At 38.6% G+C, this 17,952-nt stretch overlaps 1 pseudogene across 1 annotated transcript in view; it reads left to right on the top strand.

The window, feature by feature from the left end:
• Positions 1-17,952, top strand: part of LOC149531679 (lysine--tRNA ligase-like) — a 62,811-nt pseudogene that overhangs the window by 18,244 nt on the left and 26,615 nt on the right. The window contains exons 9-10 of the transcript XR_016359080.1: positions 1,624-1,767; positions 2,037-2,105. The product of XR_016359080.1 is annotated as a lysine--tRNA ligase-like (transcript). The remainder of the gene's footprint in view (positions 1-1,623; positions 1,768-2,036; positions 2,106-17,952) is intronic.

Raw genomic sequence — 17,952 nt, 5'->3', positions numbered from 1 at the left:
TTCATGAACTGAAAAATGTGGGTACAAAAAAAGGGTGTCGGGTTCTGAGAAAATTCTTGAAAACGAACCACAAAAAACTGGAAAAAAAAATTGCTTGTGAAGTAATGTGAAGTTCTGATCACAAATGTAGCCTGAGCAACAATGCTAAATGTGAACCAAATAATATGGATCAAGAATGTACTCAAGTACCCAACTAAGATATACTACTTAGAGACGATAATATTGCCTTGTATAGGTCTGACAGCAGTTCTTTCTGGCAGTCAAAACTGAACCTTTGTGGATAACACAGAAAACACTGCATAGAAGCATTTCAACTTTACTCAACTGAAACAATTACCACTACACATTTTAATGCCCTCAAATCACACTAAAAAAGTGAAAAAACACTGGGAACAGCTATTATCACAATTTTATGTCTTAAGGGAAAATTCAGGTATTTGGCACATTTTTGTATATCGTGAACTTGGGGTGCTTGTGTAGGACCTTTGGCGAACTTGGTTACTCCTGTTGGAGAACCAGTACTTGGAGCAGTTCAGTACAGGATCCAGAGCCCACTGTAGTGTACCTGGTAACATAATATGTATAGATTGCGGGTTAATTTATCATTTCATAAATCTGGTGAAAATCAATAGTCCACATACAAGAACAGATATGTTAGTGTTATGCAGGAGTTAGCTGCTTCAAATAGATTGATGATGACTATTTCATGAATTAAAAGATACCGGAATGGAATTTGATGTTACTGAAGATAGACAGGGTGGAAAATCACAGGATATTTCTAGAGTTTTGTTGTTTCTTATTCTAGGTTATCTACAACACTAATATGTTAAGAGGAGTAGGGAAATGCTGGATAAACACTATGAGTAGTATCATTAGCAACTTTAGTTGATGCTATCCAATTAAGAATTCAAATGAAATTTAGTTCATAAGCATATGGTGTTGCTTGTGGATGCAATTTTTTTCGTAGACGCTTATTATTGAATGATTGAAAAGCCTTGCATTGATGTATGGAATGGATTTGAGAATTTGATCAATTGAAGTTGTCTCAAACTCAGTTCTAGGATTAGGAATTAATTGTTTATAATGTTCTAAAACTGAACTTTTGCAAGAAAAAGTTATGCTAATTGCAATAATGGAATGCACATATTTATTTGTTTAAGGTCAACAATGGTTCACTATTCTGTACAAGAACAATAATGCTCATTATTAATCCCAAGAGTGCCATTAAAGGCTTTTAAGATATTTCAATCGGACAAGGAAAACTTGAAATGCTAATTTTCCTTTTTGATTTTCATACCTATTAATACCTCTCATAAATGTCGTTCTTATTATATGATTTTTAAGACGATCTAGACTGTTATGGATTTTGTGGATCAGTTCAGTCTTGTCTGTCTCACATAAGTTGGTTTCTTGGGTATACAGTAAATTTTAGTTGCATGTAATAAGGTTGTTATAATTCAATTATGGAATATTGAGCTTTGTGATAGTGCTATCAGGATTTAACTGTGTACCAATATCACAATTTGACTTGCTGTGGAAAATATCTCCTACTTATCAATGTTAAGCTTTGCTATAATCATGGGTGCACCAGAAATTTTGATCCGTTTATAAATGAATTGGCAGCTTGTTGGACATTTCTTGGAGGAAATGTGTGTGAATCCTTCATTCATCATCAATCATCCCCAGATCATGAGTCCCCTTGCAAAGTGGCACAGACACAGACCGGAATTGACTGAGCGATTTGAACTGTTTGTGAATAAGCACGAGGTATTTCAGCCAGCTGCTTAGTTTGAATTTTGGTTCAATAATTAATAGATTTCATTTATAGTGTGTGGATGGTCATCAGGTGCTATAAATGAGATGAGAAAAAAATTAATTCTCGAAGTACACAAGAATTAATGGTCATACTTTTGCATTTTGTTTAACCCTTGCATGTTTATCTAATGACGGAATTCTACAAACTAGCTGCATATGCTTAGGTTTGAAGCTTGCTTTTATGTCTTTCCTATAAGAAATGTTATATTTGTCTTTTGCAGTTGTGCAATGCATATACTGAACTGAATGACCCTGTTGTCCAGCGTCAGCGCTTCGCAGATCAGTTGAAGGTAAACAAGTTTTCTCCGACCAGCTTGCTTCTGTAATCATTGCCTTAATTTACTACATTACCTTGAGAATCATTGATTTTTTGACTTATACTCTGTGTTGGTGAATACCAGTAAAATTTGGCTGCATATTGTGAAATTTGGCTGCATATTTATTTTGCTTGACAATGTTGGGATTGCATGATAATATACGCTATCAATTCCAATTCTCTCTTGCTCTGTATATTATTTAGTAGTATTTGTCTTTTAATTACTCTTAGAGTGCGTTAATTTTTATATACAATGAGAATATATTTCTCATTCTAGATTCTAACCTAATTTTGAAGGAAGGCATAGATACTTGTCAATTAATTGTCAAATACCATTGTCTATCATCTAAAGCAAGTTTCTGCAAAGTCTTTAGGCAGCTGGAGTGATTTGATTTTTTCACTTGCAATGTTTTAACATATCTACCTTTCAATATGCACATCTTGCGACAGGTTGATTTGCAATCTCTCTAGCATCATTCTTAAATGCTCTCTCTGACAGCCCATTGCCTCTCTTTGTAGTAATAGGTTCTTCAATTCTGCCCAAGAATGGGTGGCTATCTGCAACATCAGAAAAATCACTATGAGATGGAGAAGTTGGGGGCCTTTATCTACCTCCTTTTCCTTTCAACAAAGGATGGTTTGTGTCACGTCGGGCTCTTGCATACGCTTCCTCTTTCTCTAATAAATCCTGCTTTTTGATGAGGTGGTAATCCTTTCTTATCTGGTCCTACATGTATTTTGATTCTGTGGTGGAAAATGACATAGAATGGGCATTTAAACTGCTGTAGGTGCTAGTTTTCTTCCACTTACAAAAACTGCATGTCCAAATAAATGTTCCACTCCCTTTATTTGTCCTGTTACTGTTAACTTATTATCATAATGGCGAATTTGGTTCGTGGGTCGAGCAATAAAACCAACACTTGCTGCCTGTTTTCCCTCTTGGGTTAACAGAGATTAATTGCACACATAAGTAAGGTACTCAACAATGGATATAAAGAGAATATAACAGCATTGTATTCGTCAACTCCTTGCTGTATACAAGTTTTCTTCATACAAGCGTGTCTCATTTTGAGAGAGTACATATCTATAGTGCCCAAGGGGATGCGAGACAAATCGTCACATCCATGTAACTTCCTCGGACAGACCAACTGTCTAGCTACCCGTTTTCCCGACAACATAATCCTCCTAAAAAGAAAAGTCGTCTCTTGGTGACTCAAACTTACAAAATAGAAGACAGCTATATGAATATATCAAGAAAAATTACAAAATAGGAGACATCTATACAAATATATCAAGAAAATAGAGACTAATAGGGAGGTTGCGTCCCTGGGGTGTTCAACAATTGGCGCTACTCGTAGATCTGATCCGTGTGGATGCGCAAATCCTTTTGAGTCCTTGTGTTGACCTCTACGACCTCTTCCAATAAGAGTCCGACTTCCATGGCTTGAGCTTCCCTTTGTTTATAGGCTGCTTTAGCCTCTTCTAACCTCTTTTCTGCTTGCTCCTTATCTTGTAACAACACTGCTCGCTCTGCGGCCCAAGGTGCCTGTTGGCTAGCCAAATGAGTAGTTAGCTCCTCTCGAGCCTTTGCCTCAATCTCTCTGGACCTCTTAGCTACCACTCCGTCGGCCTTTGCACGCCGCTGAGCATAGTAGGTGTCCTTGTATGCCGCTACTAACTCATGTGCGAGCCTCTCCATTGTGTTGGTGACTGGTCCCAACTCGAGTTCTGTGGCACAATCTGCCAGCATCTCTGGTGTCTCTACTGTTGGTCATCCTCTTGCCTCAAAGCAAGAGTGGAATTGCTCGGGGCATGTTCGCCTGATGTAGGCCTGGATCAGCTATAGTTCCCGTGTTCTAGTCAAGGCATGATGTCCAATCATCAGACCTCTTTCCAACACATTCTTCAGAGCTCTGATGTATGCCTTGGATCTCTCCTCATCCGACCCATAGGAAAATCTGTCCTCATCCTCTGCCCAATCTGCTGATCTGACTCAACTTCCATACTTCCTACGACAACAACTTACACTTTTGGTGCAGCCTCCTCATCGGGTGCATCCTCAGATAGTGGACTCTCCTTCTAAGTTGTTGTTGCTGGTGCTTTGCTCAAACCCACTTCCTGTCATGGGGACTAACGTCAGTAGGAGTGAGTCGGAATTGGTGTCTCAGGAACATACTGGCTTGGTCCATCACTTGGACATCCGCCATCTCTGGTTGGGTTGATTGCGCCATGCTCTCTAGTTCAGACAATAGGGGAGAAGCAATGGTCACGACCGCCTTGGTGCCAATGACCTCTAATCTGTCCTGGGGCTCAGAAAATCGCTCTCATTTGCCTTTGCCTGGTGGATTTCCATCTCACCTTCTGCTAGATCTAGTCTAGTCTGGTCAAGGACAAGGTCGACTATCTGACTCTAAGCTACCTAGGAGGGCACTTCAACTATCTCTTTCCCCATCACCTGCTCAATCTCTGTGGGCGGCTCTGGAGTAGGTGTCATAACAATTTGTGGCCTCCTTTGTCCGAATGGTGGAATGGAAGGAGTGGCAGTGGTAGGTGTCAAGTGTTCTGTCGTTGGTAATAGAGGTGGTGCAAACAATGACTTAGGCAGAGACATGCTCTGGATCACCTTTGTCTCATCCTCGGCTTGAGAGTTGTCACTCTTTGAAGTAGTCTCCTCACTCTCTGTAGTATTTTCGCGGCCACTATCTGTGTCACTCATGCTCAATCCCTACATCACTCTCTTCAGGCCAGCTATTCTACCCTCAGTGTCCAAGTGTCGCCAATAAATTACTAAGGGTACTCTCTGTGCTAATTTGCCTTTCGACGGTATCTCAAATACATCAGCCTACTTGCGAAGTATATTGGGTGATCGAGTCCATGTGCCCCCTGCTAAGCCAAGGTGGCTCCGATGGCATAATTTGATGAGTTAACATGTACATGGAATTCTTTGTCCCAATTTGGAAATGCAAGAATAGGGGCTGCCAACAACCTTGTCTTCAAATCTCTAAAGGCTTCCTCTTGTTCTCCCTTCCAAGCATACGGTTCCCCCTTCCTTGTGAGCATATCCATCGGATATGAAATTTGTGCGAAGTTTTTGATGAACCATTAGTAATATCCGATTATGTCTGTAGGAGCCTCCATTTCCACTATCACCCGTACCTTGTCAAGATCTGGTTTTAATCCTTCTATGTAGGAATATACAACTCTTGAAGAAGTATTTACAGGCATCAAACTAGACTTAAGCCACCTAAGAAAAATTTGGGTGTCCTCTTTATATTCATATTCCTAAAGAAAAGAGAACAAAATTAGAACCATTTGGAAAGAAGGATATACTCATCAGATATAGTGAATCAACCAAAGGTTACAGGATCTATGTCCCTGTTCAAAGAATCATCGAAGTCAGTAGAGGTGTAAAATTTGAAGAAGACATTGCCTTTAATCTTTCAAAGAACATTGATGAAACATACGTAGAGCCTATTATTGAACTAGATGAGGATCATTCAGTAGAGAATGAGAGGGAGAATGATGCTGAACACATTACACCTATTATTCCAAATTCGAAGGATACTAAAAATCCTAATAACAAAAAGAGACCATTTTGGGCTAGAAAAATGATGGAAGAAAATCATATAGAATTTGATGAAGTAGTCAGAGAAAACAAGAAAACAAGAAATCAATCATGCTATGTAGCACTACTCTCTGAACTCATCAAAACAGAGCCTTCAAATGTCGAGGGAGCCTTATCAAGCAAATCTTGGAAAGAAGCAACGATTGAAGAATATCAATCAATACTAAAAAATGATATGTGGGATGTAGTACCCAGACCAAAGAATAAATCAGCGGTCTCTTCTAAATGGTATACAAAATCAAACATGCCCCTGATGACAACATTGAAAAATAGAAAGCTAGATTTGTAGCCCGCGGATTCTTGTAGAAGGAAGGAATTGATTATGAAGAAACATTTGCTCTAGTTGCCCAATACACATCTGTTAGAACCATCATAGCAATTGCAGCCTCCAAAGCGTGGAAGATATATCAAATGGATGTCAAAACAACATTCCTAAATGGTGAAATTGAAGAAGTATATATTGAGCAACCAGAGGGATTCATCACTCATGAAAAAACTCTTATGTGTGCAAATTAAAGAAAGCACAATATGCCTTTAAACAAGCACCCAGGGCATGGTATGATAGAATAGACAACTATCTCACAAAATTAGGATATTCCAAGAATGAAGTTGATCCCAACATATTCTTTAAAATAAATGGAGATGATATGATTATTCTTGTATTATATGTTGATGACTTGCTTATAATAGGTGAAGAATGTCTCATAGTTAAATGTAAGTAGGAACTAACAACATAATTTGATATGACAGACCTAGGACTTCATCATTACTTCCTAGGTCTAGAAGTTTGGCAAAAGGAGGACTACATTTTCTTAAATCAAGGAAAATACATTGTTGATATTTTGACTAAGTTTGGAATGATGGATTGTAAACTAGTTACTACTCCTATGGAAGCTAACTAACTTACATAAACTGAAGAATGACAAATTTGAATTTGAACGTATTGATCCTACTTACTATAGGCAAATCATTGGATCAGTAATGTTGTTGATATCTATTGTGCAGCTAATACATTAAGTCAATTCTTGTGTGAACCAAAGAAGATACATCTTATGACAACTAAGCACATCTTATGATACTTAAGAGGTTCAATTGGTATGAGACTCAAATATGATCAAGTTGAAATCAATCTTGATGGATATTTAGATTTTGACTGGGCCGACAACTCTATTGAATGTCAGGATGTTGTTTCAGTCTTGAATCTGCAACGATTTCTTGGTTTAGTAGGAAAGAATCTTCAGTTGCCTTAAGCTCCACTGCAGCAGAATATATAGCCTTGTGCATGGGAGCCATAGAAGTTGTATGGTTGCAAAAGTTGCTAGTGGGGTTGTTCAAGAAACCTTTGAAGCCAACTATCATTCACTGCGATAATCAAAGTTGTATCAAGCTTTCAGCAAATCCAGTTCTCCACAATCGATCTAAGCATTGGGATACCTTATCATTATATTAGGGATATGGTAGATCGAGGTGTTATCAAACTAGAGTACATAAGTACAAATGAGCAAACAACATATGTTCTTACCAAACCTCTTGCCAAGGTTAAATTGGAATATTTTACAGGAAAACTTGGTATGATCAAATTGTAATTTTGAATATTGAATTTGAGTTTCTATTTTATATGTATGTTTATGCTTCTAATTGAATAGTTGCATTAGATATGTAATGAAAGATGACAATCTTTCATAGACATATATATTTAGAAGGTAATCATTGTAAGGTGATGATCTTACAAATGATAGGCCTGTTATCGTGACAAATTATGTTATTGTTTTTGGATATGCCGAAAGTCATTGATAATGAACGTATTATGATCACTCTTATTGTTGATCTGGAATGACGGAGATCATAATACATGTTGTGATAGTGTTCATAACATTGTGATTATGATTATTTGACAAGTCACTATTTTACAGTGTTAAAGTTAGATAATCTGTTATGTGTGTGAATATCATTAATATTGATATCTTGTTTAGGTTCATGAGATATGATTAATATTTCACTTCTCTCTTGCTAAGAGGGAGTGTTAATGTGTAGCTTCAGAAGAAGTGAAGTTCGCAGATATGTTAAGTATGCGATCTGTGATTTTCGTACATTGATATATATATATATATATATATATATATATATATAATCACTAACATATGTTTACTAATTTTCATATGCTTAATCATATTCGGTGTTTGATTATTGTTAGTTTGTTATTAGAACAATTAGTTTATTAGAAGTGCATGACCCTATAAGGCCATGACTGCATGTGGCCATTGGCCACGTATAGTCATGTTCCTACAAGACATGCACCTCTACTTCTCATATTTAATCATTGATCGCTGGGTGAATCAGATCATCAATAACAACGAGGATGTTCTACTCTTCACCAACGATAACGATAAAGTAGAAGACATATATCGTTGCCTCACTCAAACCTGTTAAATACATACATCATTCAGATTGTGATAAAAAACATTGTCGATCTACTTACCATATCAAAATCACATCGATGTTGTTAATCAAAACCAGGCTCAGTTGTATATATAGTTCTAATAATATCTATATCAGTATATATTGATATTGCATCAAGAGGATTTAGTTTATCTTTATTAGAGATCCTACAAACCTTTTCACATTGCACGGTTATACGCATTATTGTATGATGTCAAAGGTACGATCTTCATCTTCTTCCGGATGAAGTTCTTTAGTCCTTCGACAAACCATTACTTCTTTAGTTCGTCGGTTGGGCCAGATGACATAATTCCAATTAACTCCTCTAGTTGTCGCCCGTAAGCCCTAATAGATTCATTCTTTGCTTGGTTTGTGCTATAGATTTCAGAAAGGATCTTGTTATCATCTCTCAATAATTTGAACTTTGTTTGAAATTCTTTCTTTACATCTGCCCATGTTGTCATGTGAGTTTTGTCCACATCGAGTACCAATCAATGGCTCCTTCTCTCAATGTGGCAAGGACCTACTTGACCCACTCATCCTCGTCGGTGACTCGGTTGGCCATCCATATGGTTTCGCAGGTTCGACATTGCCGTAGAGGATCCTTGTTTGCCTGGCCTGTAATGGCAATTTGTGGTCATCACTATTGGTTTTTGTATGGGTTGTTCCCTTTGTGGGGTTTGTATTTGGCCGCCCGCGTTGCTTGTATTGTTCAGGGGCGTAATAAGGACGAATCCCAAATTTCTACTACCAAACCGTCTTCCCCCGTTCGACGTACAAGAGTCGAATTGAGTGTCCCAGTGAGGACTAAACAGGGTATCTTGGTTGCTGTGCGCTTGTGCCCATCGACACCTTCAGACGTGTCGGTTCCTGCTTCCCGTCTACTCCTTGTTTACTCTGCCTGTGGTGTGATGGATAGGTTGAGAAATTGTTCTTGCATTTATTCAATCAAATTTAGCTCTTGCCTCGCTTCCACAAGCGACTCCTCCCTACTTCTTACTCTCCTAGGTTCTGACAAACAATAGTCTTCCCCTTCGGTTGTTGCCTTTCCAATTGTCTCCTTCGGTTAACCTGTCGGTTGACTGTCTTTCAGTGAGTTGCCTAAACCTTTGTCGACGTTCTACTTGCTGGGCAAAAATTAAAGCATCATGTGTGGCTTCTAAGGCATTTCGCTGTTAACCACCTTTGTGATCTCCTTTGGTTGACCCGTCGTCTGGCTATCCTATGGCAAGTTGCTGAAACCTTCGTCCATGTTCTACTTGTTGGGCAAAAATTAAAGCATCATGTGGGGCTTCTAAGGCATTCGGCTGTTGCTTCTTATTCTTATCTTTGTTTAATTGATTTGGCATTAATCTAATCAAACATTATAATCATCTTAAAACAAAATGTTGAACACTTTTATTGATCCATATTTCTGTACAACAAGTCAACTTTGTGATCTTGTTATTATGAATTTTCAGTGTTCTTTATTCTTCTCCCCGAGGCTTAAAGCTCATGGGTTTGTTCTTCGTTGAGTGCAATCACACTCTTCCTCCTTGCGATAGTTACTTTCGGCAAAGTTCCAGAGGACTTGCTGTCGGCGCTGCTCACGCTCTACCTCCTCCCTTCGGTTCCGTTTTGCTATGGTTGCTTGCGCCAACAGATGAGGTAGTTGATGCAATAACCTATTCGTTGTAGGACTGATGTCGAGTGCGTCCCACACAAGGTTTGAATCGACTTCTACTCGTACGACTTCCCTTCGTACAAAAGTCTCAATCGCTGTGTGAATTGAAACAAGGAAGTCAATTGTTAGAGCATGCTCCCCTTCAAAAAAGTTCCGTAATGTCTTAGGCATTGGTCCTCACATTCCCATTTACCTCAAATGGTAATCCCATTTATCCAATCATTTCGTCACTTCCCAAATTCGATGGGCAATGACCCAAATGTTTTCCCTCGTAGGTTAACATAGATTAATTGCACACCAAAGTAAGCTACTCAACAATGGATATAAAGAGAATATAACAACATTGTATTCATCAACTCCTTGCTACATAAAGGTTTTCTCCATACAAGTGTATCTCATTCCAAGAGAGAAGTATATACTTATAGTTCCCGAAAGGATGCAAGGTGAACCTTTGCATCTGTGTAACTTCCTCAGACGGACCAACCGTCTAACTACCCATTTTCCCGACAACACTGCCATTATGCTATTGACAACATATTAAAGAAATAATTATCAGTGTTATACAGGGATGCTTCCGCCCAAACCCCTAGCATTCTTGGGACTTGGGGACACTATTCCCAAGTTCCTAGCTTTACTCTATTGTTGCATACAGAGTTTCGTTCCTGCAGAATCTCCGTTCTTCACAGAATATGTATGTTCCATCATCTTTGTTGCACATATAACATTGGCAATGAATAACAGAGCAGTGGAAATGAATGTGTGATTTTTTGCATTCATTTAAATTTGCTTCTAGGGATTTTTGTGGTTGGTTTAAGTGAAAAAAATTTCTCGCAGTCTTTGTTGCTCACAAAATATGTTTGTTCCTTTGTCTTTGTTGCACATAGAGCAGCTGAAATGAATAACATGTTGATTTTTTTGTGTTCGTTAAGTTCAAATCTTTCTTTCAGGGTTCTGACCATTAGTTTAAGTGAAAAAACTGCTAAAAATTTGCACCAATTCAAGCAAAAAAAAAGCCAGGTCACCATCCGATTTGACAGGAATTGTAGTCAAATTGCAACGTCATCATAAAAATGTCTAAATGTAGAGTGGAAAATGCAGATGGATGCGTTTGAGGCAAGAAACGATTGAACTGTCTGATTCAACAGGGATTCCTGAACAAACTTGACTTGGATACATACTGTACCAGGACTGGAGGGCAAATCACGACGTACCGGTAACTCAATGATCATTGCATGTTATGGCCTACTACATTCATTTTCACAATTACATTTGGAGTCATGTATTTATGATTACCACAACTTTCTTTTTTCTCAGTCAGCTGGAAGAGATGCTGAGTTTGTTTTGTAACTGAGCAATTTTGAAAGGGATATCTCTTGAAGTTTGTGCATATGCCATGATATGCTTCTTCCTTTTGTGGATTTTATAATAAATAAGTTTTTAATTGCTGTATAATCCTTGTGTACAATATATGCTGATCTGGTGTATAAGGATATTTCCTTATCCTCATTTGATTTCCTATGCATCTGTATCTTGCCTTTTTATGGAAGTTCTGCAATAGAGATATTCTATACCATTGATGCTAGGTGATATACCAAGCTCATTATATGCATTTTATCTTCTCTACTAATACCAGTCCCAATCGTCTGATAAATATATCCTAAGATATGACAAGAGATCAGCTCTCATGAGCAGTAATATATTACCACCTCATTTCTGTTACTTAAATCTTTGGTATTATAGGGGCTAGATAATCTGCTACATAATCTACAAAGCTAATTGATTCCATTTTATCTCCTGTACTATTACCAGTCCCAGTCTTCTGGTAAACATAGCTTATATTTGACAATAGATCAGGTTTGTTAAATGACAAAGTATCAAATCGAAAACCAGGTAGAAGTAGAAATTTATGGTTCTATTATGCAATTTATTCATGACTTGAACACAATAAATAGTGACAAATATTTTGTTGTGGAGTTGGAACTGACATTGTTCCATGCTCATGCTTATTGTCCTGCATTGACAAGTCATGTGAATTGGAATAAAAAAGGTTCAAGGCCCAGGGCAACTGAAATAGAGTCAAAACTTAAAAAAATAGAAAAATTAAATGGAATTCACAAATGGAGATGTTTCCTGTTCTGTAATCACTTTCACCCGTAGATGTCAATATCAACAGAAAACTATATTGCATAGGCAAGCTGCAAAATCATTGCCCTAGAATGTGTATCACCAATAAAAAAGACATTTGTCTATTTAATACATTATTAGGCTTTTTTTTATGCTTATGCATGATAGTCAGGCAAATGAGACTTCACAAGCTGATGATCAATATTAGATTTGCATTTGATCAAAACTGTTGATGTTGGTTTTGTACCACTACATAACATATAGCAATTGAATACTTGATATGGGATATCAAACACTCAATTCCTCTATTCTGTACTGGTTTCAAATGTGAAGGGCACCAGTGATTTAACAAATAATTGATTATGTCTTGATACCATTCCTCTGGGTGCACATCTTCCAATTCATAAACTTGCTGCACAAGTCCAGGCCCCTCTGATGCCATGGTCTGCGCCAACCGTTGCCCTCTGACCAATTTCATTGGTTGAATTTCTATGTCATATTCCTGGATAGTGGCGACCCACTCGCCTCTTCTTTCTCCAATTTCGTTTTGCATTAAGAGAGTCTTCACTGCTATGTCAGCCACAATTGCATGTACTTTGCTTCTCAATATGTAATGCCTGAACTTCTTCATTGCTTTTACCAAGGCATAAGCTTGTTTCTCCACATTTGGATAATTCAATTCGGCCTCCTTGAAAGGTGCACTCATGAATGCTATCGGGTGCTCTTCATCTACTTCATTCTTCTGTGTTAAAATGGACGGACACGCATGATCAGAGGCAAAAGAGTATATATAGAATGGCCTCTCATAATCTGGGCTTACTAGAATTGGTGCGTTAACGATAACATGCTTTATTTCTTCAAATGCCTTGTTTGCTGCTGGAGTCCAATCCATCTTTGCATCTTTCTTTAACATGTCATTCATTGGCTTTACAATCTCAGCGAATGCAGATATGAACTTTCTCATGAAGTTGATCTTTCCAAAGAATGATTTGAGCTCTTTCTTGCTAGTTGGCACGCCAAGTTTGAAAATTGCCTCCACTCTCTTTGGATCTATCATGATACCCTTTTCTGAAATTACATGTCCCAAAAGTTTCCCCTCGGTGACTCCAAACATACATTTCGTCACATTCAAAGAAACTCCAAACCTTCTACATCTCGTGAAAACTTTCCTCAAATCCAGAATGTGATCCTCTCTGTTGTTTGAAAATACCGTTATGTCGTCCATGTAAATGATAATGCACTTGTCTTTTTAAGTCCTTGAAAGCATAAACCATGGCTCTTTGAAATGTTGCACCGACTCAGGCCAAAGGGCATCCTCCAGTATGCAAATGTTCCCCACTTCGTGGTGAAAGTTGTCTTCAATCTATCTTCAACAATTACTTGATTGTACCTCGAATATGCATCCATAAATGACATCATTTGTGCTCCATTGACAATTTGCAGGACATCATCTAGTGTTGTCAATGGATAATTATCCTTTTTTGATGCTCTGTTCAAATTCCTGAAATCAACACAACCTTATTTCTCCGTTTTTCTTCCTAACTGGGACAAGATTGGCGACCCATATTGAATGCCTTACTGGGAAGATGATCTACACATTTAGCAACTTCTTTACTTCTTGGAATATCAATGGTTCTAACAAAGGATTGACTGGTCTTTATCGCTGCCTGAATGGCTTACTTCCTTCCTTCAGTGGAATTGTATGTGTGATGATGGAAGGATCATATGTTTTCAAATCTTTATATCCCCAAGCAATTACATTTGGGATTCCTTCATCAAACTCAGTATATCTGCCTTCTCCTTAGGTGTGCAAACTTTCCCAATATAAACTATTTTGGGACAATCCTCTTTTCCCAAATTTACTTTTTTGCATTCATCATCCCCAGTGGGTTGATATTGCACTTTGTTGAATTGGTCCATGTCAAATATTCTTTCTAGCTCAATCATTCCCTATGGAATAGTATTTGTCTTCAAGCTCATAACTCCTAAGTCGATTTCTGCTTCTTCATCCACTTCACCATCGATGATTTGTGCTGCAAAGACATCTGAATTAGTCAAGAATTTGAGGATATGTCTATCATCTTCAAACACTTGGAAGTTCTTGACATTATCTAGTATTGATGGGACCGATGCTAACTCAACTCTGAATTTCTTCAAGCCATCCAACTTAATTGGTGCTAGTGAGCTTGCAGTTTGTGCAAGGGCATTAGCCACCTAATTATTTTCTCTATAGCTAAACTTGATATTGAAGGCATCGAAGTCCTCTATCAAATCCCAAACTCTGTTTCTATATCTCTTCAATCGCTTGTCATGGCAAGTGAACTTCTGCTTTATCTGCTCAATTACTAAATATGAATCTCCAAGTGCATGAAGTATCTTGGGGCCTTTCTTGATAGCACACAACAAGCCTAAAATCAAAGCTTCATATTCTGCCATGGGAATTGCAATCTATGTGCCTCCAAATATGTTGCCCTTGTCAGGCTAACTAACTCAAATCCGGCTCTAGCCCCTTGCTTAGTTTTGGAACCATCGAATCTTAGAGTCCACACTCCATCACTTTCTTGATACTCCTTTTGGGAATTCTTGGACTTGTCTGTTTCAATACCTTTCTTCATTTCCAAGTTGGGTGGTGTAATTTGCTTCTTTGTTTCACCCATCATGCTACTTTCTGCTTCATCAACTTGTAAATTTTCAACCCTCTGTTTGCCATGTTGATCATCTTGTTTTAGTGCCCCTGGGATTCTCTTCTCTACTTGTTCTAAGGCAACTATGCACAAGGAGCAAGATAATTCTGAATGGAAAGCATTGTGGATTCTGCACCTGTTGGGCAATAATAAGTCTCTCACTGATTTTGATTACCGAACTCTCCTCCTTGCTGTACAGTTCTAGTTACAAAGTTCTTAAAATTCTCGAACATGACTTCACCATAGTTTGATGAAGTGTTTGGATCCGACTCAATCAAGATCTCTGTGGAATCCCCCCCTTCACTTATGATATTCATTGTCAACACTTCTGTCTTCTTTGGTCTATAGGTGTTCATATTTGTTTCTACAAACGATATTTCATTTGGTTCCCCATACTTGGTAACCATCAATCTCATCCTTGGGATGCTATCGATTCTGATTTGGTTGGCCAGTCCTCTCCATGGGAGCCGCATGTGAGAAAAGTCAGTTGCCATGTATCCGTTCAACCTTCTGGCCCAATCTCTACTTGGGATCAATCCATAGGTATTGGCCACATCTACCACTGAAGTATCTACGATATGTTCCATCCTCAGATCAGATGCCAACTGCATATGTATGTTGTGTAGCTCACCTACCACTGGCACTTCTGTCTTATCCAATTGAGTTACCTTTCTGTTTGATCCCAAAGGCGTGATTCCCAAACTTCTACAAATATTCAAAGGCATGACATTACTCGATGCTCTTGAATCTATCAAACAATTATGGAGAAGCTTTCCGAATATCTTCATTGATAGCAGGAATGGGGCTGGCTCATCTTTCCCTTGATAATATACCATTGGTGTCTTATGTACTTGCTTCGGCTTCACTTCAAAATCTGTCAGTTGCACTACTTCTTCTTTCTTCACCCTTTCCTTATTATTTATTGAGTCTTGACTTTTTTGAGCTTGTGGTGCTGCCGAGCTTGATCGTTGAGCCACATAAATTGGTTGAGGCCCTAGCTGTCTGTTGAACTCACTAATGTCGCCATATGCAATCCCTTGTGTAGAGTTCTCTATTTCTCCATATGAAATCTCTTGAGATGAATTCATCATGTTCCCTCCTGGAATGTCTTGGATTACATGCATTGAGTTAGGAGGAGGCCTCCCTTGAGTATGCGTTATTGCACTTTGATTGTGAGTCCCTTGTGATTTGTTATCCTCAAGTTGTCAAGGAATGTATCTCTAATCTCCATTATCTTCAACAATTCAAACAAAGGGAGATTGATTTTGATCTTCTTCATCTCCTTTATTACACTTTGTCCTAATCTTATCAACTCATCATTAATCACGACATTGTTTCCTGTTCTTCCTTTATTTGCTCCTTGTGTTGATTGGACACTCTGTGACCTTCAAACATTTTGATTGTTCTGTTGCATACTTTGTTGGGAACTCTGTGTTCCACTTCTGCTGTTATGGTTACCATGTCTGTACTCGGGTGCATCCCTTGAAGAATTTGGTACGTTACTTGCATTGGGGGGTGGAGGTGTATTGAAATTGTTTGGAGGTATGGAGGACGTGAAGGGTCCATCATTCCTCTTATTATTTCTCTGATAAAACCTTGCATTGCTAGCCGGTTGTTGAAATGTTTGGTTCCCACCTGTCCCTTGAACTAGAATGACGTCGCTCAAAGGTGGGAAAGAATCTGACCCATTGTTATACCCATTTTGGTCTATTGTCTCGCTAACTAGCCTGTTGGTTGACGCAGGAGGAAATCTTCCTTGGTGTTCTTCATATGATTCAAATTCTGATGGAAATGAAATCTCCTCAAAAGTCAAGCATTGATCATATCCCAAGGACGGGACAATTTCATACCCTGTGACATTAATATCTTCTTGGTTGTTTGACTCATCTATTATGTTCTGAAACAGGTTGGATGCCCTCTTGAACTCAGCACATCCTAACTTCGAATGTTGATCAGTCTCATGGAATCTGCAATATTTGGACACGGTGGACTCAACTAGAAATATTCTATCCACCGGTCTACTATCCATTGAGGCTTGATTATCTAGTGGCGACACCACATTTCCATTGTTTGGGCCTGTGTTCCACGTCCTCTTTTGGTTAGACTGATTGTTATATCCTTGGTCCTGTGGTTGGCTGTTACCTTGGTAATTGTTATTTTGATAGTTCCTTTGATAACCACCACCTTGGTTGTTTCTTTGATAGTCTTTGCCCTGATAGTTCCTTTGGTCTCTGCCTTCTTGATGATTTCTTTGATTCCCTCCTTGATAACCTCCGCCATGATTTTGATAATTGCTTCCTTGATTACCTCCTTGATTGTTCCTCTGGAAAGATTGGAGTTGATTGTTTTGATTTCTCAAATAAGTAACTTCTGTAGATAGCTTCTTGACTTGCTCGATCGATTCCTTCATTTCATCCTTTTCCTCTTGCGTTCTTGTGGATGAACTTGCACTTTTCAGATAAATTGGCGTTGATGGCGGTGCCTAAGACAACAGAGGTCCCAGATGTACCATCAACTGATTTGTAGGTGCTTGGAATGCAAGCTGTGGAACTGGATTATTCGGATACCTAGCACTTGGAGGTTCTATTCCTTGTTGGCCCAATTGCTTCCCTAATTCAATTGCTTTAATGTAAGCCTCATTCAACGTTGTGGGAGCAAGATTTGCCATCCTTGTAAACATAGCTGTTTGACTATCTAAGGCACTGTAATATGCTTCTAAAGCGCCTACCTCCGTCATTGTGTAAGGGGCTTGCAATCTCGTGTAGGCCTTGTGGAAACGGTTGTTGAAGGAACTTATTGACTCTTTATCTTGTCTCCTAATATCCACAAACATCCTATGCAACTCCAATGGTGTGATGGGTATGCCAAATTTTGCAATAAAAGCTTCTCTGAGCTGAACCTATTCTATTATAGATGACGCCGGGAGATTGATGAACCAGTAGTAAGGGTCTTCCCCCAACGAATAAGGGAAAAGCCTGCATGCTACATCCTCATTTTGAATCCTTCTGTTGCACAATGCATCTTCGAACACTTTGATATGCTCTTTTGTTGTACGATTAGGGTCATTAACAAAGAACTTGGAGCAGAATACTGCCGGATTCTTTGGTAAATCATGATATTGTTGGAATGAAATGGGTGAGGCATTGTTTTGAATCCATGGTGGTTGAGCCATCATTGGTTGATTGGCTTGAGCTTGACCCAATTGACTACTTGAGGGGCTAGCTAAATTTGAGGTATCAGCTACCCAGCGGATTATTGATTTCTTATGAAATTCTAACACAAGTAG

Source organism: Cupressus sempervirens, chromosome 11 (assembly GCF_028749045.1).
Source record: "Cupressus sempervirens isolate cs-2001-9-10 chromosome 11, ASM2874904v1, whole genome shotgun sequence".
In the NCBI taxonomy this organism is placed as follows: Eukaryota; Viridiplantae; Streptophyta; class Pinopsida; order Cupressales; family Cupressaceae; genus Cupressus; species Cupressus sempervirens.
This window is presented reverse-complemented; position numbering and strand designations above follow the sequence as displayed.